This window comes from Camelus ferus, chromosome 15, assembly GCF_009834535.1.
Source record: "Camelus ferus isolate YT-003-E chromosome 15, BCGSAC_Cfer_1.0, whole genome shotgun sequence".
Taxonomy (NCBI): Eukaryota; Metazoa; Chordata; class Mammalia; order Artiodactyla; family Camelidae; genus Camelus; species Camelus ferus.
The window spans coordinates 9,348,549-9,374,875 of NC_045710.1; the positions used below are offsets into that span (position 1 = coordinate 9,348,549).

The 26,327-nt window shown below is 41.8% G+C and overlaps 2 long non-coding RNA genes across 2 annotated transcripts in view; one reads left to right on the forward strand and one right to left on the reverse strand.

Moving 5' to 3' along the window:
* LOC116668893 overlaps positions 1-3,305 on the forward strand; it is a 60,145-nt gene extending 56,840 nt beyond the window's left edge. The window contains exon 3 of the long non-coding RNA XR_004326126.1: positions 2,873-3,305. This is a non-coding gene — a long non-coding RNA (uncharacterized LOC116668893). The remainder of the gene's footprint in view (positions 1-2,872) is intronic.
* The window catches only part of LOC116668894, a 114,215-nt gene that overhangs the window by 78,966 nt on the left and 8,922 nt on the right, over positions 1-26,327 (reverse strand). The gene's annotated exons all lie outside the window — the stretch shown is intronic.

Consider the following 26,327-nt stretch of genomic DNA (forward strand, 5'->3'; position numbering starts at 1 on the left):
AGTAGGGGAGTCAGCCAACCACGTGAGCTATACGAGAAGCTGCAGGACATAAAAATGAATATGACAAAGCTACTGTCCTCAGAAAGATCAGCGTCTCCTAGAAGAGACAGGTAACTAAGCCAACAATAACACCATTGAGTTCTGGGTACACCATGATCTGGAAGGACAGACGAGCGTGCCAGGTATTTTCAGCAAAAATATTTACCTTAATAATAAGACAGATCCACACATTGAGCAGTGAGGAATGTTTGGACAAACAATGGAAAGTCTGAGTTCACTGGCCACAGGCTGGGTACCTGCTTTAGGAGAAATGCAAGCGCGCAGGGAAAGCTCTTTGAACTCAGTGTAGGAGTCGGTACGGCCCCACGGCCCCTGCATCAATCCTCGTGTGCGATGGATTCTTTAGGAAAAGCTGGAGGGGGGTCAGAATCGTGTGTCTTCCAGGTGATGGAGGCGTATTTGGAGAAAGTGGAGGCAGAGTGAGCGATTTACCTTGTTTTAATGCAAGCAGATGGCGAGGTCATGGGAACCTGTTTAAAGCCTTAGTGAACTGTCTCTTCAAATTAAGGACTTTGGAGAATTAGAAGTTCTGAGAAACCCCCATGACTCACAAGATCGTAAGTTCTCGCTGAGTGCTCAGGCATCTCACCCTCCGCACGCTGAACCACCAGGCGTACACAAGGGCAGGGCTGACTGCTCTAATGAAATGCAGGTATTCAGATTCGAGGCAGTGTAGTGAGAGAGACTGCCATCGAGACAGCAAGCGCTTCCCACTGAGCTGCCCTCGGCTGAATGGAATCACAGGCTTTGAAGAATCACAGAGCTCTCTGGTAAAAATAAAGTGACAGTTTCTGAAGAAACTTTCAGATGTGAATGGGTTTGAATCCTGTTTCAGAGGTTCTTGGGCCTATATTTGGGAGTACAGCGTCCTTAGATATTGGAATAACTAAGGATCTAAAAACACAACTAGGCTTTAAAAGGAATTAATGGACCTAAAATCACACGAGGCCTATGCAATATAAATCATCTATACGATCCATATATAATATATATTTAATCACATGAGTCATTATTAAACAAATTCAATTTATAACTTTAAAAATTAAATGAAAAACTATGACCCTGTCTAACAAACCATCATTTACCTAGTTAGGGATCCTTTAATTCATTTAAGATTGTAGTCCTTTTTAGTAAGCACAAAAATATAAGCTATACAAGGTATTTACACTAAATCATTGTGTTTTGGAAGTTTTATACTTGACATTTTTAGATTAGCAGTTTGGGGCGAATATAAAAGAGGCTGTTAGACCTGAAAAGGCCATTGGCCATTAACTAATTCAAACCCAGTTTTTACAGAGGAGAAAAGTGAGGCTGGAGAGAGTGACTCTTTTTAAGTCTTTAAGCTATGCAGTTATGGTGATAGAAAATACGCCAGAATTCAGGTCCGTGGAATTCATGTAATCTCAAACCCAGGTCCAATATTATCAAGTTCAAATTACAAAACCGTAACCCTCAATTTCCGTATAAGATAGGCATTTTCTATGAAATACATCTTATAATACATAAAACACTTTATTTATACGAAAAAAAATTCAGTGACTAAGAAAGAGGAAGAAATCTAAACTCAGCTGGTTTTCTTCACTGAATATAGCAAACCAAAAACTGGCTTAAATTATTTCAGAGGCTAAAACAGTCCTCTACAAGAGGAGGGGAGAGAAGAGAAAGAGAGATCTTGGAAATTAAAATACTCTCACAGCAGACACTACAAGACTGAATCTCCCAAGTCCTGTGGGACTCACAGTTCCCACCCCAGACGTGAGCCCAGCACAGTGAAGGTACGCGGAATTTGTCACGGACGATGGAGTCCTTGCTCAGCCACTTACTAGGTGGATACCACTGAGTGAATCACCTTCTCTTTGCATCAGTTTTCTCTTCCTTAAAATTCAAATTAAAATACTGCATCCTCAGTCTTAACTGTGGATACTAAGAAGAAACGTACATGAATGTGCTTTGTAAACCATAAATTGTTAGGCACGTGGCCATTACTGCGCTCCTTGCAGATCACATAACGTTCAGTGATGTTTTCCTTCAGCGGACTTCTTTCTTAAAGCACCATTATAAAGAGGTGGTTGTGAAGGGACAGCTAAGAAACTGGGGGTAAATCCTCACAAATTTGAGGCTAACAGTGGGACCAAGTGCCAGTGTAGATGGGACCTTCAACCTGTCCTGTCCCAAACCTTCCTGTTGTGGTCATTTTAGGATTAATTTTTATAAACAGAAGTTCAACAGAAGGTTCTCAGAGGACTTGAAGTTCCCTGTAAGGCTTCAGAAAAAATTTTAATATCATCGATAATCATTTAAAAATCTAAAATAGCATGTTCTGAATTATCGGCACAGTTGCTTTATTTTCAGATCCTTTCTCACGGTTCCAGTGTCCAAGTTTGCAATTATATTTACAAATGAGTTGTCACCAGTCAAATAGGGCTGCTTTCACTGTCCCAGGCGGATGAGAAAAGAACAAAGGCAGATTTAGTAGGCAAATGATCAGCTCCTGCCGTGTGAACTCTAAATGACATCAGTGTGAACTGTGGGGATGAAGGTTCAGAAGCAGTGCAAAAAGTGGTGAAAAAATTGACTTCAGTCCAACAGAATAGGAAAGGACCAGTCCACACCACAGCCCTAATGCAAGTGGCAATTTAGTTTCAGCAAAATTACTCTTGGCGATTTGAATTATTTTTGCTTTTGTAATTTGTCTGGTTTTAGCTCGTTAATTTGTTTTGACTTCAAAGCAGTATGAATTAAAAGCATAAGGAGTTTAGACCTAGTTCTGTGTGTCTTTATGAGGATATAATAGTCTAATTCTGTATCACAGGGTCTGTGAAAACATTTCCCTTTAAAAGGGTCTGCACACACCGGAATTCGATTCTGACCAGCATGAAAGCTTGGCTCCCATGGTGCTGGGTGAGTTCCCCGGAGGCACCGTGCGCCGCCAGACTAGGCTCCCCGTGGACCAAGGATGAGAAATACATGGCGTGTAACTCTTCGCACAAATTTCACTCGCACTGAAGAGATTTGTTTTAAGCTGTTAATCTAATTTTTTTTCTATTCTCAGACTCATATTAATGTTCCAATTAAATAGAAAATGAGGAAATGAAAAAAGGGTGTGTTTTTAATAAATTGAATTTCCATTTGGGCTTTATTAAAACTGCCATGGAAATTATCATGGGAAAGTTTGTCTCGGAAAATGATGATATCAATGATGATTTCTATTCTTGTGATTAAAAAAGAGGCAACATTAGGCGTGGTGCCAGCCCAGGTGCAGACGAAATAGTAAGCAGTGCCTCATTTGGGAACAATCCCAAGGCAGGAACGATCTTGCTCCCCTGTGAATTCCTGGCACCCCAAACAGGTCCTAACACATGACAGGTAAGTGCTTGCTAGTTAATTGCTATGCCTTGCTTGGCACACCGCCCTCCAGAACTCACAGCTGGAATGTTCCCACGGGCTCAGCCCTGCCCCTAAGTTTAGGATGCAGTGAAGCAATCCCAAGGCTAAAATCCTGCAGCTCAGGATCGAGGCAGCCTAGATGCACAACCTACTCTCCGCTGCAGATAACCTGTCTCCCCGATTCTGAGCCTCCAGGCCAGGAAAAGGAACCCTAAAACTGATCTTTCTAGAGACAGGCATTTTTTTTTTTTTTCTTCCATGAATCTAGCTCCCCACGTCCTCTGGCTGTCAGTCACCTGCCCGCCTCTACCTCTGCCCACTCTGGTGCCGGATCGTGCCGTCACTCGTGGAGGAGGTGGTAGACAAGGAGACTGAGACTCTGGGCTGAGCGGACACGCAGTGCATTGTTCAAGAACAGAGATAACAGATGTGCGGCTTTAGTCCTGTCTGCACCTGGCCGGGATATTCACTGCCTATGGCTTGGCATTTTCATCTGTAAAACGAGCTTAAAATAATTTATAAGCCAGTTATGAGCAAGAAATGAATTCCTTTGTAGAAAGCATTTGGAACAATGCCTGACTCATAGTAAGCACTTGGAAATGCTGGCTGTATTTTTTTTTTTTTTTTGGTCTCTGCTACCCCCACACCTGTGCCAGATATCGCTGGTACTGTTAACCGGCTGTCCTGGAAGCCTCTGCAGCCACAGAATTCTGCTTTTCTGACCTCCTTTCTCCTAACGCCTCTGCTTAACTGCCACGTGTTTCCCTACCAGAAGTCCTCATGTCATCGTAGGCATCATGAAATTATCCCCCAGTACTATTTTACAGTCTTTAATCCTTGTGGGGCCCTGGCCTGCCCTGACCCTCCCATGAATGAACTTCCTTCTGACACTTACTTGTTCAGGTGTAGAAATGAGGGCTTTCCTGCAATTAGGACGCATCCATCCTTACCTGGCGCACTCGGGCCCAACTCCACTGGGTCCTAAATGCACCTAATTCCCTCGTTCTGTAAGCAGTGCCCTAGGAGCAGGGATGCAGTGACAGATCTACAGACAGGTCGCAGGTGAAGGTCTGGGGCAAAGACAAGAGAAAGCCAAGAAAGCTGCCTGAAGACTCTGTCAAAGGAGCAGTTCACCTTTGTCACGTCTCAGAGCTTTTCATTTTACACAGTAATAGGTTCTCTCATTTTGTCCTCACAGAAACACAATGACAGGACAGGATGTGTCTGGATGACTAAGACAGTGCTTGGTACAATTTTAGCAGACGCAAATGCTCTAAAAGTGGCTGGTATGCCCATGAATTGAGGTTCAAGGGTGATTCAAAACAAACAAGCAAAAAACTGTAGCTTTTTGCACTTTTGCTCATGCCCTTGCTGGTGACTTTACACCCGATAACTTTCTCCACTGATGATTTTTTTTTTAGAGGGGGTGGAATTAGGTGGTTTGTTTGTTTAAATGGAGGTACTGGGGAGATGGAGAAGATGGCGGAGTAGAAGGACATTCGCAGGTCACCCTCTCCCACAAATACACCAAGACCCACATCTACTGACCCACTCAGCCAACCAGAGCACCTGCGGAACTCCGACAGAACATCGCCCTCTTCAAAAGATAAAGACGCCAAAAATCTGGTAGGAGAAAAGGAAAAAAGAAAGAACAAAAGGCAAAGCAGCGCCGGATGGGTCCCGCGGGGAGGGAGCAGCAAAGGAGGACTGGCGCTCGCTCGCTGGGTCTCCCCTCTCCAACTGAGAGGCCAGCAGGACTGAGGGGGAGCCTCCGAGGCTCGGATCTGTACAGACCAGCCCTTGACTAACAGAACTAAGTTAAACGGGCACAGAGCATCCCCCCCCCCCCCCTCGACACCCAGCCTGAGACGCGGCCGGCGGCGGCGGCGGGCAGGGCCAGGCTGCCCAAGCCGGGCGGAGGACGGAAGCGGCTGCACGGAGGCAGGCCCGGGGGAACGCAAGGGGCTGCGCGCCGTGGCTGTGGGTGCACAGGGCAGAACAACCTGGGCCCTCCATAAAACAGCAAGGTTGAGGTGCTCCCGGGGGAAGGGTGCACACCCCCATCTCTGAAAACCCGCGGAAAGTTTTCGGGGGAAGAGAGGCGGGGCTCAGGCACAGCCGCCATATCCTCCGCTCTGAGCACCCAGGCGGGGGCGGGGGCGAAACCTGCATCCGCACCGAAGGGCTTAGCAGCCTCAAAGGCCAGACTGAGACTGGCCTGCAGCCAGGGGCAGATAGGATCCTTCCATCCTGGTCCCTCAGAGAACTTGCTCCACAAAGACAAACAAGGAGCTGGGTTTTGGCTCGGAGCAGGGACAAGGCTGTCCCTCGGTCTTCCCCGAGCCCACCCGCGGAGCGCCGACCAGGGCGGAGCGCGCAGCCGCACAGAGCAGCGGAGCCACAGGTGGCGGCGCAGGTAGAGCGAGAGCGGCCCCTCCCCCCCGCCTTTCGGGCAGGAACACAGCCCCTGACCGAGGTGCTGGGAGGGGGCACGACCCGCCCTCCTACCCGGCCAGTCTGCAACATCTGACTGCGGCATCCGGAGGGGCAGCGACCCGCCCGCCCACAGCAGAGAGCTGCACCTGACCCAGTGTTAGGAGGAGGCGCCGATCCGCTTGCCGACAGGTGCTGGGAGCAGCACAGAAGAGGGCGCCAACGGAGGGCCTCTGAAAACAGCAAGCTGAGCTTCCAAAACAGGACTGAAGACAGAAAGACTTCACAGTAAAAGCACACAGACTCCAGGAGAACACCGACAAACCAACCCCCCCCCCTTTTTTTTAAATCTGTTTTTACCTGTTCTATTTTGTATTACTCTCTTAATTTTTACTTCTTAATTCATTTCTATTTCTCTTGGGTTTTGATGTCCTGCTATTGATTAGACACAGGTTTCAAATACATCTATTCATCTCCCCCCCTTTTTTTGTAAAGGTTTTAAAAGGACGTCTCAACCCGATTAATACTCTGCTTCAACTCACTCTTCTATTATTCATTATACACTGTTTTCAAACCTTCTTTCTCCCTTCTTTTAAAATTCATTCTCTCTTATTTTTTTTTCTTTTTTTCCTAAGTTCTATTCCTAAATAGGCATTAGATAGATAAAATCCTTAAGGACCAAAATAAACAACTGATACTCCATAAACCACAGTGCCAAAGAGGTACGAGCAAGATGAAGAAGCAGAAAAACCTTTCCCAATTAAAAGAACAAGAGAAACCCCCTGAAAGAAAGATCAACGAAATAGACATCGATAGCCTACTAGATCAAGATTTAAAAAAAAGAGTGATCGAATTGCTGAAGGAATTAAAAGAGATAGTGTTTACAGATATAAAATATGTCAAAAATGAAATTGAAGCTATAAAGAAGAGCCAAGTAGAATGGGTAAACTCATTGACAGAGATGAGGAATGATCTAACAGCTGTGCAAAGCCGACTAGATAATGCAGAGGAACGAATTAGTGATCTAGAAGACAGGGCAATAGAAAGCACCCATTCAGAAGAACTACAAGAGAGGCAAATAAGAAATAATGAAAATAGCATAAGGGACCTATGGGATAATATAAAGCGTCCCTATCTTCGCATAATAGGGGTCCCAGAAGGAGAAGAAAGATCAAAGGGGATTGAAAAGGTTTTTGAAGAAATCATGACTGAAAACTTCCCAAACTTAAAGAAGGAATCAGATATCCAAGTACAGGAAGCTCAGAGGGTCCCAAACAGGAAGAACCCAAATAGACCCACACCAAGACATACCATTATCAAGATGGCCAGAGTCAAGGATAAAGAAATGATTCTAAAGGCAGCAAGAGAAAAGCAAAGAGTAAGTTACAAGGGAACCCCCATAAGGCTCTCAGCTGATTTCTCTACACAAACACTACAGGCCAGAAGGGAGTGGCAAGATACATTCAAAGCCCTGAATGAAAAAAAGATGCAGCCTAGGATCCTTTATCCAGCAAGGCTATCCCTGAGGATAGAAGGAGAAATAAAGAGTTTCACAGACAAAAAAAAGCTGCAGGAGTTTAGCAACACTAAACCCATGCTAAAAGAAATATTGAAAGGGCTATTCTAAATAGAAAAGCAGCAGGATGCTACAGAAATGAGAAACTCACAACTGGAAAGGTGATAACTCATGAATTACAAATAAAGTAAACATGAAATTATAAAAGAAGACATACAAATCACTGAGAGTGGGAGAGGGAGGCAGGGAAATATAGAATATCTTTTTCTTTCCTCTTTAAATTTTTTTAAGAGTAGGATGGGTTTGAGATCATGTTACTATCAGTTTAATAAAAACAGTTATAGTAATGGGTTAATAGATTTACAAAAAAGGGTAACCACAAGCCAAAAATTTACAAAGGAGTCACAAAAATTAAATAAAATCCATGATAATACAAAGGAAAATTACCAAACCACAAAAGGAAGAAGAAAGGAACAAAGAGGATATACCAGTTCAACTGCAAAGATAAGTTCAAAATGGCAATAAACACACATCTATCATTAATTACTGTAAATGTTAATGAACTAAATGCTCCAGTCAAAAGACACAGAGTGGCAGACTGGATAATAAAGCAAGAACCTTCAATATGCTGCATACAAGAGACCCACTTTAGGGAGAAGGACACATATAGATTGAGAGTGAAAGGATGGAAAAGGATATTCCATGCAAATGGAAAAGCCAAAAAAGCAGGTGTTGCAGTACTGATTTCAGACAAAATAGACTTTAAAACAAAGGCCATAAAGAAAGATAAAGAAGGACATTTTATAATGATTAAAGGAGTGATACAAGATGAGGATATCACACTCGTTAATATATATGCACCCAATATAGGAGCACCTGAGTACATACAAGAATTACTAACAGAGATAAAGGGGGATATTGATGGGAATACAATCATAGTTGGAGATTTTAACACTGCATTAACATCACTAGACAGATCTTCCAGACAGAAAATAAACAAGGCAACAGAGAAATTAAATACTGCAATAGAAAAACTAGATTTGGTGGATATTTTCAGAGCATTACACCCCCAAAAAATAGGATATACATTCTTTTCAAGTGCACATGGAACATTTTCCAGGATCGATCATGTACTTGGGCACAAAAGAAACCTCAACAATTTTAAGAAGATAGAAATTATCTCAAGCATCTTTACTGACCACAATGCCATGAAACTGGAAATCAACAACAGAGAAACAAACGAGAAAAAAAGGAAAGCATGGAGATTAAACCATATGTTATTGAAAAAACAATGGATCAATGAGGAAATCAAAGCTGAAATTAAAAAATGCCTTGAGACAAATGATAATGAAAGCACAACCACTCAAAACGTATGGGACACAGCAAAGGCAGTGCTAAGAGGGAAGTTTATAGCGATACAGGCCTTCCTCAAAAAAGAAGAACAATCTCAAATAAACAATTTAACCCACCACCTGAATGAATTAGAAAAAGAAGAACAAAAAGCCCCAAAAAGCAGCAGAAGGAAGGAAATAATAAAGATCAGAGAGGAATTAAATACAATAGAGATTAACAAGACCATAGAAAAAATCAACCAAACCAAAAGCTGGTTTTTTGAAAAAGTAAATAAAATCGACAAACCTCTGGCCAAACTCACAAAGAGGAAAAAAGAGAGAGCACAAATTAGCAAAATAAGAAAGGAAAATGGAGAAATTACAAAAAACAAAATAGAAATACAGAATATCATACGAGAATATTATGAAAAACTATATGGAACCAAACTGGATAACCTAGAGGAGATGGATAAGTTTCTGGAAACATACTGTCCACCAAAACTGAATCAAGAAGAATATGAACACTTGAACAATCCGATCACTAGAAAGGAAATAGAAATAGCAATTAAAAACCTCCCTACAAATAAAAGTCCAGGACCGGACGGCTTCACCGGGGAATTCTACCAAACATACAAAGAAGAACTCATACCAGTCCTTCTCAAACTCTTCCAGACGATTGAAAAGGAGGGAATACTCCCAAACTCATTCTATGAAGCCACCATCACCCTGATACCAAAACCAGGCAAAGACACTACAAAAAAAGAGAATTATAGGCCAATATCACTGATGAACATAGACGCCAAAATCCTCACCAAAATTTTAGCAAATAGAATCCAACAACACATAAAAAAGATTATACATCATGACCAAGTGGGGTTCATCCCAGGGACACAAGGCTGGTTCAACATACGCAAATCAATCAGTGTAATACATCACATCAACAAGAGAAAGGACAAAAACCACATGATCATCTCCATCGATGCAGAAAAAGCATTTGATAAAATTCAACACCCATTTATGATAAAAACTCTCGCCAAAGTGGATATAGAGGGAACATATCTCAACATAATAAAAGCTATATATGACAAACCTACAGCCAGCATAGTACTCAATGGTGAAAAACTCAAAAGCTTCCCACTAAAATCTGGGACAAGACAAGGATGCCCACTATCACCACTCCTATTCAACGTAGTCCTGGAAGTCCTAGCCACAGCAGTCAGGCAAGAGAAAGAAATAAAAGGGATCCAAATTGGAAAAGAAGAGGTAAAAGTGTCATTATATGCTGATGACATGTTACTATATATAGAAAACCCTAAAAGGTCCACACAAAAGCTACTAGAGCTGATTGAAGAATTCAGCAAGGTAGCAGGTTACAAAATTAACGTTCAAAAATCAGTTGCATTTCTTTACACTAACGATAAATCAATGGAAGAAGAAAGTAAAGAAACAATCCCCTTTAAAATAGCACCCAAAGTAATAAAATATCTGGGAATAAATCTAACCAAGGAGGTGAAAGAATTATACACAGAAAACTATAAACCATTGATGAAGGAAATTAAAGAAGACTTTAAAAAATGGAAAGATATTCCATGCTCTTGGATTGGAAGAATCAATATTGTTAAAATGGTCACACTGCCCAAGGCAATCTACAGATTTAATGCAATCCCTATCCAATTACCCAGGACATATTTCACAGAACTAGAAAAAATCATAATAAAATTCATATGGAACCATCAAAGACCTAGAATTGCCAAAGCATTACTGAAGAGAAAGAAAGAGGCTGGAGGAATAACTCTCCCAGACTTCAGACAATACTATAGAGCTACAGTCATCAAGACAGCATGGTATTGGTACCAAAACAGGCATATAGACCAATGGAACAGAATAGAGAGCCCAGAAATGAACCCACAAACTTTTGGTCAACTAATCTTTGACAAAGGAGGCAAGAATATACATTGGAATAAAGACAGTCTCTTCAGCAAGTGGTGTTGGGAAAACTGGACAGCAGCATGTAAAACAATGAAGCTAGAACACTCCCTTACACCATATACAAAAATCAACTCAAAATGGATTAAAGACTTAAACATAAGACAAGATACAATAAACCTCTTAGAGGAAAACATAGGCAAAACATTATCTGACATACATCTCAAAAATTTTCTCCTAGAAGAAATAAAAGCAAGAAGAAACAAATGGGACCTAATGAAACTTACAAGCTTCTGCACAGCAAAGGAAACCAGAAGTAAAACAAGAAGAAAACCTACGGAATGGGAGAAAATTTTTGCAAGTGAAACCGACAAAGGCTTATCTCCAGAATATATAAGCAGCTCATATGACTCAATAAGAAAAAAATAAACAACCCAATCCAAAAATGGGCAGAAGACGTAAACAAGCAATTCTCCAAGGAAGACATACAAATGATCAAAAAGCACATGAAAAAATGCTCAATATCACTATCAGAGAAATGCAAATCAAAACTACAATGAGGTATCACCTCACACCAGTCAGAATGGCCGTCATTCAAAAATCCACAAATGACAAATGCTGGAGAGGCTGTGGAGAAAGGGGAACCCTCCTACACTGCTGGTGGGAATGCAGTTTGGTGCAGCCACTATGGAAAACTGTGGAGATTCCTCAAAAGACTAGGAATAGACTTACCGTATGACCCAGGAATCCCACTCCTGGGCTTGTATCCAGAAGGAAATCTACTTCAGGATGACACCTGCACTCCAATGTTCATAGCAGCCCTATTTACAATAGCCAAAACATGGAAACAGCCTAAATGTCCATCAACAGGTGACTGGATAAAGAAGAGGTGGTATATTTATACAATGGAATACTACTCAGCCATAAAAACTGACAACATAATGCCATTTGCAGCAACATGGATGCTCCTGGAGAATGTCATTCTAAGTGAAGTAAGCCAGAAAGAGAAAGAAAAATACCATATGAGATCGCTCAAATGTGGAATCTAAAAAACAAAAACAAAAACAAACAAACAAAAACAAAGCGTAAATAAAGGATAGAAATAGACTCACAGACAGAGAATACAGACTTGTGGTTACCAGGGGGGTGGAGGGTGGGAAGGGATAGACTGGGATTTCAAAATTGTAGAATAGACTACACTGTATAGCACAGGGAAATATACACAAAATGTTATGATAACTCACAGAGAAAAAAATGTGACAATGAGTGTGTATATGTCCATGAATAACTGAAAAATTGTGCTGAACGCTGGAATTTGACACATTGTAAAATGATTATAAATCAATAAAAAATGTTAAAAAAAAAAATAAATGGAGGTACTGGGGATTGAACCCAGGGCCTCATACATGCTAAGCACACGCTCTCCCTCTGAGCTGTACCCTCCCCCACCTTGACTGATGATTTTTGACTACAGATTCAGTTCTTGCTTTCCTGACTCTGAGTTCAGCAGACTCCATTCTGGAACATTCCCAGACTGGACGTGAGCCTCCTTCAGGCCCTACTTCTACCTCACCCTCTTCGACTTCTTACCTCACAATTGTCTCAGCGTGAGAGCCTCCTCTTCCTCCCACATTGTGAATTTTGTTTACACCTGTGGTGGGTGGACCCAAAGGTGCCCCCGCCAAAGATCACCACCCTCTAGTGTCCATGCCCTGTATAAAACTGCCCCCTGACCTTCCATGAGGAAGCCCACATGACCAGGAACTGTGGGTGCCTCCAGCCAGCAAAACGCTCAGGCCCTCACTCATACAGCCACCAGGAAATCAATTCTGTCAACAACCTAAATGAACTCGAAAAGTATTCCTCTCCAGTTGAGCCTTCAGATGAGATTGCAGCCTAGCCCATACCTTGATTGAAGCCTTGCAGGAACCTGAGCCAAGGATTCAGCTAAGTCTTGCCTGGATTCCTGACCCACAGAAATGGCCACAGTCGCATCAGCTGATCAAACCACATCACACTTGTTTAGAAAAACTACAAAATTATATCAAATTGAAACAACCAGGATGATAAGCCTTAGGGAGAAAAAAAACAATTAAAAAATATCTTGTAATAACCTTTAATGAAGAAGACTATGAAAATGAATATACACATGTATAGCATGACTGGGACATTGTGCTGTACACCAGAAATTGACACATTGTAACTGTATTTCAGTTTAATCAAAACATCCAAACTATATGTTGAATGGCCAGTTCAATAAAATCATACTGAATTTAACTTGAGGTTTAGAACATTTACTATTTTGAGTCAGTCCCCAAATTCCTTCCCTAAATGCATGACTATGTGCAGCCTCATTAAAGACAGACTGGAGAAGCCCTGCATTGACAGGTGGATGGTATGTAAACCAGCAGGCATGTGAGAATCCAATAGGATGCATAGACTGCAAGGATAAATGGGCAGCATCCGATGGTGATGGTCAGGAGAGCCGGGCAGCTCCATACCCCTAAGCAGAGTCAAGAACAGGAAGGCTTCTAGAAAGGCAGAGACAATGGGGAACAATCACTGACAGGCCGTCTCTGCCTCTGCACACACTGAGAAACACACTCACACATCACAGTATTTACAGAGTCCCTCTTTGTTCTTTCGCAAAGATTTCTCATGCTATAGAAAAGAGCCTGGAATGCCATTTCAGTACAGTACAGTAGAATCTCTGAGCTTGGGGTCTGTTAGTTTTTGTAAGGTTGGAATTGAACAGTTAAAGACAAATGTACTTGAAGGATCCCCATCACTGGCCACAGTGATGCTCCCCTCTGTGCCTCTAAGACAGACAGTGGGAAGCGGAAAGACAGAAGCTGAGCATCTTTCACAGAAGGGCTGTGTGTCCCACAGACAGAATTCAGTGCCACGAGGGCTCTCGCACTCTCTGCAACAACTTCCAGTTGTTCAGGTGACGCAGGAAAATCTATCTCAGATGGTTTCGAAAGTCATTCTCTTCTACTGTCGATCTTATTTTTAGAATGTTTCCCCCTCTTATTTGTTTAATCACTCTCATTCTAGATCTGTCTTCTACAATGATTTTGGACTCTTCTTATCAGCCTCCACAAGGCAGCCCTTCCGATGTGTAAAGACAGTTGTCATCGTCCCTGTCTTCTCATCTCCTCTTGGGAGCTCCGAGCAGAGTAGGAGAACCATTGCCTGAGATCAGGACCCTGTAATTAGGCTGTTTGTCACGTTTCTCCCTCTTCTTCCTCCTGAGACAGCTCCTGATGAGCAAGAGCCCGGTGCTGCACCCAGTAAACCAGTCAACTCGGGGTCACTCACGAGTGAGACCACTGATGCTCAAAGGACACTGAAGAAAAGAGGGATGGACGGGCAGGTCGTCTGCTCAGAATCCGAGAGAGAAACTCTGCTTCGATCTATTTACATATGGAGCTTCTATGCAAAGTTTCATTTTAAGAAAGTATTCTCCTATTTTAAAAAAAACCTTAGAAAGCTACCACACCAGCCCATTTGTAATTTCTTCATCCTTATCAATTTTATCTAATTTGAATAACCTTTTTGCACACTTGACTCGAGACTTTTAAGGCCAGGAAATTTGCATGCCTGATTACAATACTAAGATTTTGATGTGTTTATACATGTACAAAAAAGGAGTCATGCCTAACATTAAATGACAGAGAAACGTGGAAATTAAAAACATAAACAGAGATTTTAAAAAAAGAAAAAGATGTAGGTGTGAGTATAAAGAATTACTCAGTAGAATTCCTTTTCAGTAAAACAGAAACACATCTGACATTATTTTCCATGAGTTTATTTACATAATATTCTTGGGAAAAAAATAGAGATCAGTGATAGCCCAACTGAATTTACTGGGGTGATGGAACGGTTCTCCGTCTTGATTGTGGCTGTGGGTATGTGACAATACGTATTTGTCAAAACGTACGGCACTTTACACTAAGAAAGGTGCATTCTACTACAGGTGAATTATACCTGTTGGATGATACAATTTTGTTTACAGAAAATATATGATTTTAATGTCATCAAAATGAAAACTTTTGTCCTGCAAATGACACCATCCCATAAAGTGAAGACACAGCCACAGAATAAAAGAAAATATTTGTGAATCATCTGTCTGATCATGGACTGTATCCTGAATAGGTAAAGAGTGCTTACAATTGAATAAGATTAGTAAGCTAAATTCATACAGAACGTATATGACTGGACGTTTCTCCAAAGAGACACAAATGGCTAGTAAGCACATAAAAAGATGATTACCGTCATTAAACATTATCAAAACCACAATGAGACAGCACTTCCATACCCACTAGTATGCCTACACTCAAAACAAGAGAAAATAACACGTGTTGATGAGGAGATGGAGAAATTGTAGCCTTCACGCGTTGCTGGTAGGAATGTAAACTGCTGTAACTGCTACTTTGAAAAACAGTTTGTCAGTTCCTCAGAATGTTAAACACAGAGTGTTCATATGACTTGGCGTATTCCACTCCTGGTTATAGACCCAAGAGAAACAGAAATCTGTATGTATGTGCAAAAATCATCCATGATTGTTTTCTGACTTTTACTGAGGTAAAATATATATATAATATAAAATTTACTATCTTAATCATTTTTAAGTATACAGTTCAGTAGTATAAAATACATTCATAACCATCTCCAGAACTCTTTTTAATCTGGTACAACTAAATCCTGTACCTATTAAACAGTACCTCCCCATTTCCCCGTCTCGCCAGCCCCTGGCAACCACCATTCTACTTTTTATTGCTGATTTTGACTACTGTACACATCCCATGTAAGGAGAATCATACAGTATCTGTCTTTTTGTGACTGGCTTATTTTACTTAGCATAGTGTCTTTAAAGTTGATTCATGTGGTACCATATGTCAGAGTTTCCTTCCTTTTTAAGACTGAGCAATGTTCTATTGTATGTATATACCATATTTTGCTTATCCATTCATCCCTCCAGGCACTTGGGTTGCTTCCACATTTTAGCTAGTGTAAATAATTTTGCTATGAACATGGTTGTACAAATATCTCTTTGGGACCTTGCTTTTAATTCTTTGGGGTCTATAATTCAGAAGTAGAATTACTGGATCTTGTAAATGAGTGTTATCTGTATTAGCCAAAAATGGAAACAATCCAAATGTCCATCAACTGATAAATGAATAAATAAAATATGACATGTCCACACAATGGACTATTACTCCACAATAAAAAGGAACTACACATACACGCTACAACATGGATAAACCTTGAAAACATTACGCTAAGTTAAAGTAGCCAGCCACAAAAGACCACATATTTATGATTCTATTCATATAATTATTCATAGTTGGCAAATTTAAAGAGACAGAAAGCAGATTAATGCTTGCCAAGAAATGGGGTGGGGGAGTTTAATAAGGGGTGATTATTTGCAGGTACAGAGTTTCTTTTTGCAGTGATGAAAATGTGTTAAAATTGGTGGTGATAATTGCACAAATCTGTGAATGTACAAAAGTCAATTGCATACTTTAAATGGTGAGTTGTATGGTATATGAATTATATATCAATAAAGCTGTTAAAATAATTATACCTCAAAAATCCTGACTCAAAAGAGAAAGAATTTCAAATTTCCGAAAGTCCAAAGAAAAGAAGGCAAATCACACAAGCAGAAAGTTTCTCTTTAAAAAGGAATATTAATAACCAATAACCATACAAAAGGATGCTCAATTGATCAATTGCCAAACTAATGCAAGTAAAACAAAAATGAACTGCATTTCCCCAATAAGATTCACAAAAATTAAAGACTGGCAATGCCTCATGTTAGTGAAGTTATAATTAAATAGCCTTTCCAGCCTCAGGACTCATAAAGGCTCAACTGAAACACATTTTCTAGGAAAGAACTTCTGTAGTATGAATCCAGATAAGTAATGTGCATAGCTTCCTATCTAATTTTAAGGCTACAGTAGCACACGTTTTATAATCAAACATTCAAAACTGTCACAACAGTGGATGGCGTGGAAGTGATCTGTCACAGCATGTAACTGGGAGGGACCCTGCTGAGTCCGGGACGGACCTTTGCAAGTTCCAGGCTGTGAGGAAGATCTGAAGGGTCCTGACAGAGAGGCCTGGACAGCCAAGGAGGCTGAGACTTGAGGCGCATCCTGGTCCTTACTGAGTAGTACAAACTGGTCAGTTGTGTACAATTTGGTACAAATTTTCTGTATTTCAAGTCTTGCCTTACTGTGAATACTGACCAAAAGTTGGCCCTATGAAAAACCACAAGTGTTGAAAATGCATGCAGTGAACACCATCACGTGTGTTTGTAAGACCAGAAGAGTAAGTGTTCATCTTTAGGGGACTGGTTAAGAAAACTGTGGTATATCCAGAAAACGTCTGGGGCCATTACATACGATTTGAAAATATACACTTGTTAACATGCAGAAGTATCAGCAACACTGAATCACTGAATGAAAAGATGACTTAACAACATATAGTTAAAAAAAAAAAAAAAGTAAAAGTATTCATTCATATATACTTCTGTGCATGAATAAGGAAACATCCCCTGGGAGGCTCCAGTGTCACCTCTTCCAAGAAGTCTTTGCTAATCAAGACCAAGTCCTTTGCCATCATGGAGCTTGATTCCCAGTGTTGTGGGAAGAGGAGGGGGAGGAATGAGTTTGGTGGAATGGGTAAGCAATAATAAAATATGACGAATTCAGAAAAGTGAAAAGTTCTATGAATAAAATTTATAAAAATGAGATGATAGAGAAGGCTTTAAGGGTGTGGGGAGGGTGCTGTTTAGCAAGGATGGTCCAGGGAGAACTCTCTGAGGAGGTGACATTTAAATTGAGGTCACAGAGATAAGAGTGAGCGAAATATGTGAAAATACAGGGCAAAGAGTTCCTGCAGTCGGAAGGACACCTACACAAAGATCCAGTGATGGAGGTGCGGTTGGTGTGTTAGAGCCACAGAATGAAGGCCAAGGGAGCAGGGACACAATGAGCCAGGGAGGGCAGGTAGGAAAGGCAGACTGAGACCAAACCCCACAGACCCATGTAGGTCCTATCAGCCATGGCATAGAAACATGATTTTTTTTTATTTTTAAGTTTGTGATAGGAATCCATGGCAGATAAAAAAAAAAAAAAAAAGAAACAGATTTACTTTAAAAAAGATCACTAGGCTGCTGGTTAGTGAATTTACTGCAGAGTAGAAGCGAGGAGTACCGGAGGTGTCATCACACTGGCACAGGTAAGGGACGCTGATGTGCGCGGGGCTGGCAGCTCCAGACGCAGTAAGGTGGTGAGAAGGGTTCAGATTTGGGGAACATCTTAGACGTAGTGCTCACCAGGATGCTGGTGGATTGGGGGTGGGGCTGAAGGAAAGAGAACAATCAAGGCTTTCTGCCAGATGTTTGACTTGAAGAACTGAACAGCAGTGACTAGGGGAGGAGCAGATTAGGGTGTCTGGGAGACTCCAAGGGTTTTCTGGAAGTCTTAAATTTTGGATTCCCATTAACTATCCAAGTGAAAGCGTTGAGAAGGCTATTTGGTATTTGTATATGGAACTCACCGCGGAGGGCTCAGAACTGGTCACATGAATCTGACTGTCACCAGCAGGAAGGCGGTAAAGATAGAAGGACTATGATCGCTTCAGGAATGGGGGTGGAAGAGAGAAGGTGAACGTGGCTGAATTCTGGGCCCTCTAAAGCGAAGGGGGGAAGAATCCAGCAAAGTAGAACAGAGATTGGGAAACTTTTTCTGAAAAAGGCTGGACCATCTTGTCTGTTCCCGCCTCAGCTCTGCTATTGTATTTTGAAAGCAGCCACAGACAAAATAAAAACAAATGGGCATGGCTGTGTTCTAAGAAAACCTGATTTACAAAAGGAGGCAGGAAGCAGAATTTGGCCAGCAGCTGTGATCTGCCACCTCTGGAGTGGATGTGAAGGAACAGCGATGGTGATTGAAAGAAAACCAGCCACCGTGGTGTCATAGAAACCTGGAGAAGGTGCTTTAAGATGGAAAGAGGAGTCGATCAGGTCAGACTGAGTAAAAAGAAGCCTGAGCACGAACGCCTTCCAGCTGCAAGCGTCTTTGTGGTCTGCTGAATGCGCTATTGTTTTCCACAGTACTCCGGGGCTGTAGCTCTTTCTGCCTGCAGTGTCTTCCACCAAAAATATCTGTTTGATGAATTCCCACTTATTCTTTTTGGTTTTCAATAATACCTTGACCCTAGAAGCTTTCTGCAGTAGACAAAATAACAGCCACCCCAAAATCTCTACATCCTGAGCCACGGAACCTGCAGGTATGTTCCCTGTTACCTTGTGGGTATGACTGAATTAAGGATCTTGTGATGGGGAAATTATCCTGGGCTACCTCAGTCCAATGGCCGAATTGTGTTCCTCAGGTCCCGTATATCGAAATCCTAACCCCAAGGACCTCAGAAAATGATCTTATTTGGAAATAGGGTAATTGAAGAGGCTAAGATGAGGTCATACTGAAATATAGTGGCCCTTTAACCAGATATAAGTGGCGCCCTTATAAAAGGCCAACAGACCACCAGAAACCAGGCAAAACTCCTGGCACAGACGCTCCCTCACAGCCCTCAGAAGAAACCAACCCTGCCAACACCCTGACCCCACACTTCTAGCCTCCAGGATTGTAAGACAATAAATTTCTGTTGTTTGTAGCTTTGCACTCTGTTACTGTGACCCCAGCAAATGAATACGGGCTCTTAAAGGTGAAAGAGGGAGGCAGGACAGGAGGGGAGAGTGACGCAGAGGTAGAAGAATGGTCAGAACTTTGAAGGTGAAGGAAAGGGACCGTGTGCCAAGGAAGGAGGGCAGCGTCTAGACACTGGGAGCCTCCAGAAAGCAACGCAGCCCTACCTGCACTTTGATTTTAGCCCAGTGAGACCTGAGTTGGACTTCTGATCTATACACCATCATGATAGTAAATCTGTGTGCTTTTAAGTCCCTAATGGTAGTAACTTATTACAGCAGCCACGGCAAACTAATACACTTCCCAGGGTTTAAGTCCTTCACGTCCACTCCCTGCACAAGGCCAGCTCCTGTCACTCTGGCTGGACAGGAATATCTTAAAGGCAAGGGTCAGGTTTTACTCGTATTCTGATCTCCCAGGCAGAGCAGTTACTCCGTAAATAAACGTAGGTTAACGTATGTTGATGAATGTGTCTTTCAGCATTTTCACCGCTAAGCTACTCGCGTTTTAGTTTTCTGGACTAGAAGCTCATTTTGTTTACATTTCTTAATCAACTTTATTACATTTGATTGGACTACTCTAAACTGTCCTAAGCTCTTCTGAAATTCAGAACAAAAACAGAAGAAGACTTTGAAGACCTGGGAAGAAACAGGACCCATCGGGAAAGTGTCCCTGGCAGAAGGTTGTGATGTGAAGTCACTTGACCTAATTTGCTGCAAATCACTCCTGAGTATATCGCAGTGGGCAGATCTGAAGGGACAATTTCACAGGAGTTGAGCTGAGCTGATCCTTAGCCATCTGCAAATCCATTTAGTCTTAATGGTGAAATAATAATAAATTTCGTTATGATTTATTGAAAACTTCTTCTAATGATTCTAGATATGTTTATGGAGTCATTTTTTTTTAATGTTGGAACTGCAAGTCCAGCTCTCCATGGCCCTGTGCTAAATAAATATCGCTAAGTATGAATGAGATTCTACTAAATGCTGAATTAATTATGGATTCTCCAGGATGTCCTTGATTGCAAGCTCCGCAGCAGCCTTGCCACGGAGTTAAAATGTATTACAATCTGTCTCTGCAACAGAAGAATCCCTCATTTCGGACAATGGAGAAGCAGCTGATAGTTACAATTAAGTCAAATCCAACCAGATGGAAACCTCAGTTGTAACAAGTGCTGAACAGCGCCTTTGTGCGACTGTAACTCAAACGTTTTTTAAAGTTATCACGTGTGCTGCATCTTTACACTTTATCTCATTTAATCCTCCCCTCAGTGTATGAGGTAGCTTTTCTTATCACTAATGTGTAGATGAGGAAACCAAAGACGGGCAAGTGGAAAAGACTTAAGCAAGGTCATGTAGAAATTTAACAGTAGATCTGAAACCTGTATAAACCTCTGACTAGAGCACCATTTGCCTCTAATGCAGTGGAAGAGCACAAACTCCAAGAGGAATAGAGAACTCATTCTCCGACTCTAAAATGATCACAGTTTATCAAAAGCATTGGCTCTTGCTTTTCAGATTTGAAGGGGACACTGGATACATAATCTCCCACGTCTTGGCACATGAGCTGCCTCACCAAAGAGGAACCTGGCACTTAGCATAGGTTAGTGAAGGAAGGAACCGGAACCAGAATCCAGGTTTCCATCACCTCCCTTGGCTCTCCTCAGCAGCACACACAGAGGGAACGGTTTGCAAAGAATTACATCAACTGTATCACCCAGCGCCAAACAGTGAAGAAACCACAGCAGCAAAGTTGCTTAGAGCCGGCTGGGGTGCATGCAGGGAGGATTCTTGCAAGTGGCAGGCTCAGAAGCAAGCAACCAACCAACGAAATGGAAGCACAGCCTTAGAAGCAGAGGCTGGCGTGTGCTTAATGAATCATCGGTAAATATCATACAGGACTAGACATGTAAGCAAGTTTGGCCATAACACAATGTCACAAGGGGAATGGCAGGAATTGGAAGGCATGAAAATATATCTGTACGAGCAACTCTTTCTGCATGGAATGTATTTTCCCAGCTTTCCCCAACCTTCTGGCTACTGAAATATCATTCACGTCCAAACCAAAGGCCACTTTCTTCATGAGCCTCTATTACCTTCCCATGGCAGAAAGGTCTTCTCCAGTCTCACTTTATTTGCTCCAACAGCAGAGCATGCATTTTGGTCTCACTCAACTTATATCAGTGAGTTGAGCAGGTGTTCTCTCTCTGAAGGATTCTTGAGGGCAGAGATTCTGTGTGATTCACACCCTCTGATCACCTGCAAAGTCAGAAGGAGGTAGGACATGAGATGACCCCGGAGGCAGTGGGAAGGAGACGTCTCTGAAGACACGATGGAGCGGAAGGGGTATTCATAAAATCTTTAATCAACTGGCCAAACTGAGGAAAGAAGAGAGATGTTGGGACCAAGTGAGAAGCTGAAAAACAGCAGATCTTGTTTCAGCTGCCCGGAGGCTCAAAGGCTTACCCAATTTTTGAGCAGAAGGGCAGGCCAAGGAAGACTGACCTGGATAAGCTGGGTGGCTGGTGAGGCCACGTGACCCAGGATCGAAACACAGAAGATGAACATTTGGTGGGATTTCTTGGATGTTTCTGAGACATTTAGCTCAGGTAGAGCAGGAGCAAGACAAATATTTAAGTGATGCAGAAGGATGTGATCGCTCTGAATCCCTGTGGAGCCCAGCTGGTTGGGACAGATTCAGGAAGGATTCTTGGAAATAGCAGGCTCAGAAGCAGGCAACCAATCAAAGAAATGGAAGCACAGCCTCAGAAGTAGAGGTCTTCAGAATGGGCTCCAGGACATTCAGTGCACAGATGTCCTCAGCTCCTTCCTGCCATTGTCCACCAGAGCTCCCCGCAGACGCAGGCACTGCTGTCCACCTTTGCCTCCATTTCTGATGCTTCTTCCTCTCCAGTCATCTGACACCTGCTGAGCACACTTCTACTCAGTGCCTTTCTGATCGTGGTTCCATTGCCTGGGATGCCCCCAGCAGGTGTCCACCTGGCTTGCTCCCTCGCTTCCTCCATGTTTTTCCTCAAAAACTCCTTTATCAGCAAGGTCTTCCCAAATATTAAAATGAAAAAAGCAAATCATCTCTCTGTTCACCCTCTCTCTCCATCTCTCCGACCCTGCTTTACTTCTCAGCACAGTCATTTTCATCATCTGACTCCCTACATATTTACTAATTTATTAATTTATTTCTGTCTCTCACCCGGAAGCATGTAAGTTTCCTGGGGGCAAGGACCCGTCCATCTTGAGCTCTGATGTATCCAAATGCGTATGGCAATGTTTGGGTCGCTGTAGGCACTAAATGAACATACACTTAATGAAGAAACCAGAATGCTACACTACTTTTAGCTACAAAAAGAAACCTTTTGTCCATCACTCTACAGAAAATCATGCTGCCTGGCTCCACCTACGTCCCTATCTCTAACACCAGCTTGAATCTAGATGAGATTAACTGCTGATTTGAATCCAATGCATGTTCAAGGGCTGACATTTCAAACCTTCAGCTACTCCAAAAGCCCCAATTCTAACTGAATTATAGATTTTGCCTCTCCTTCTGTATTAAGTCCCAGCATATGCTGCCGCTGAGCCCACCCAAGTTATCACAAGATGTGGGTCTGATGCTCAATATCTCTTTCCCGAAAGATCTGAAAGAGTGTAGCAGAAAGCACCGGTTGGAAGCCTCGCACAGCATTCCTGCAACCATTCCAGCTCATTTTGAACAGAAGCTGATACAGACTGACTACCTTTATGTGGTAGCAATTTATCATGCTTAGAGTCTCTTTTTTGAACATCAATCTTATAAATTTACCAGGAGACATCATAGTGTAAATATATTATTCATAAACTAGAGTGAATCCCCACTCACCAGTATAACGATTTTGACAATAAAGCATAACATGTAAATGGGTTTTTCTTCTTTGTAAATTTTTTTTCTTATTTGGAGACTCGACAAAATACATCTTTAAGCAGGACAAAGAGCAGCAGAAAGGATTCTCTGAGCAAGAGCATCGAAGAGGAACCTGGATTAAATGCACAAACACAAGGGAACACTGTTGAACTGAGATAATTTTTTCTTTTCAGGGTTGCTAAACCATTTAAAAATCCTCATCGTTTCTTTTAGTTGTACCAAAAGCTAGTTATTCTAAGCCACTGGGCATTCTGGGTAAATACTACATGCCTAATAATTCTCAAATGGCTGGAAGATAAGGCCACTGATTATAAAAAGCAGCCAAAAAGTGGTATCTTAACATAGGTATCGTATATGTAGAGTGAAAAAAAAAAAAGCATGATTCCTATAGTTAGAACTGAGTTCATCATTTCTCAAGTTACTATTAGCAACGATCTTAAATTTACTTTCTCTCACGTGCAAAGGGAGAATCATACTATACTTTACCCTATATCACAAGATATATAGGAGTTAAGTAAATTAATGCACATGGCCATGTTTAATGACAAGGTATAATACAAATATGACAGATCATTAACACATTTTGATGCAAGACTATACCAAATTAATGCAGAAACTTTAATCATAACATATGTTGGGAAACAACAAAAGAGCAACTGAAAATGTTACAATGAACGAGCTTACTTCTATTAGAGACAAGGGGAAAATGTGGTTGAACCTGGGATAGAAATCTCTAATTTGCATGTTTGGTTTAATTTTATAAGTCACACTGGAATTTAGTAGCCATCACACAATTCAGATCAATAACTTACACAGCACGCAGAGTTCATATGCAAGCCAAAATATCAGGTTGAAGTAATCTGACACTCCACGTGGGGTAATACTGACGTGTAACTCAGAAATGACCTGCGTCTATAGACTGCAGTTGGTGACCTCCGGGTTCAGGAACTATTCTTTGTTATTGAAAGGAACTGATTTTAAGAAGCTTTTGGGTTGATGAGATGATCTTTCTCTTGGTAGGCCTTGGTATTTCCAAGAAGCATGAAATAAGTACAAGTAAATATAGCCCCTCTGCTTTGTTGTCTGCTTTCTGTCAGTTCTATTAAATAATGCTCTCAGGAAAGATTATGAGTCTATGAAAATACAGAAGTAATTAAAGAAACTGTCTATACATTTTCCAATGTGCTGATGGAAAGAGTTCAGAGAACTGAATTGTTGAATCTGTTACTATTCTTGTGAACTTGGACCAATGATTTGATCTCTCAGAGATGGGGTTTCTTCAGCTGTAGAGTGGGCTGGCAAAGTTAAATTTTACTTCAGTGTGCTATTTAAAGACGCTATGACATTCTACAGAAACAGTTCTGAACACTGAAGAACATCATATGCGTTGTACTACTAGTAATGGTCAGTGTTGTTATAAACAAGAAGCAAGGAAGACATAGTCATTTACAGTCTCTGGGCCTGAGACACACCCTCAGCAGAAGCGGAAATGAATTTGCCCCTGGCTGATTCTCAGGACGGCTGCAAAGCTCAAATGACACCATGTGTCTGAAGGTGCTTTGCAAACTGTACTGAGTTTGACAGAGTGGTTAACATGCCGATATCTCCTCATAGGCACTGTCTTAAGATGTTGAATTTTTCAGATCTTTTAGAGGCAGAAGCGTCTGATCACACAGCTAGGTTTTCTCTCCTTTCATTACATATTTACTCATCATCCCTCTGGATAATTAACTGAAAGCAAAACAGGCAGGAGGTAGACCAGAAGTAAATGTTGCAGTTAGACGCACAGTACGATTTGGAGGTGTGGAGAAGAAAACAGAAGGAAGTTAACAGACTAGGTGCCACCGAGTTTGCACGAGATCATAAATAAATACTGGCACCAGAATTCAAGCCCAGATCTGTCTCCTGAGAATCTGTACTTTGGAAAACATTAAGGCTCACCGTATCACATCACCTCATTTTACAAGTCCAAGAAATCAAAGATCAGAGAGAGAAACTGACTTGCCCAAGGTCACACAGCTATCAGTGGCAGAGACTAAAACCCCGGAATCCCAACCACATCTCCTACTTCCAGTCAGTGCACCTTCCTCCATAACCCTGCGATCAGGGTCTAACAGTGGCTAGTGCAGCATTTCAGCTGAAGGGCACAGAAGGAGACGACAGGGCACAATCCCTGCTTGCCGCCCTCCGGTGACTCCCAATCTAGGAGCCTCCACTTGAAAATGTGCCTCATGTGTGCAACCCAGGATGATCTCTTGTGACCATCCCTCTTTTTCAGATCACTTTTACACATTTTCGGTACGGGGGGCTGGACGGAGTGAAGGCAAAGGGGAGATGACTGAGTAAGTCTGAGTTGGAACCTGGTTATTTGTGATTTTTTAAAAATTCACAATTCACAACAGGTGATTCTAACACACACTATGAGGGATAATAATCACAAATGTGATTCTTTTTTACAAATATTCATACTATTTTTTACTTAATATGAGTTAGTCTTATATCCTTAGTTAAGACCCTGGACTAGGACTAGAGATTGTTTTTAAGTGGATCAGAAAAAGTTACACAGTTTTTTTAAGCCATATGCCAAGAATCACACCTAGGGTGTGATCTAGGACACCCCCTGAGTCCTGACCAGACCTCACCCCACCTTCTCCCCAGGGCCCTCCCACTCTCCCACTCAAGCCCTAGTCTCCCATTTCTCAGAGAAGAGTGGCCCAGGTATTTAAAAGTATTTGGTCTTGTGTGCCCATAATGTGCATTTCCCTCACCAGTCTAGGGGCAGCCCCCGATTTTTTTTTCTTAACCCAAGATGCAAAGAGAGAGTCTGTCAAGGCTGAACCCACCCCCACTCATTTAATTTACAGTGAAAATTACAACCAACAAAGAGAACAGCTGTTCTGTGTCTTTTGACAAATACTTTTTATCCCTGTAGAAGAATTATGTGGCGAATCAAATTTTAGCCAGACTATTTCTCATGAAGAATCAGAAAGAGAGGAGGTAAGTGTGAAAGCTTAGCATCAAATTGCATTAAGTAGGCCAGCC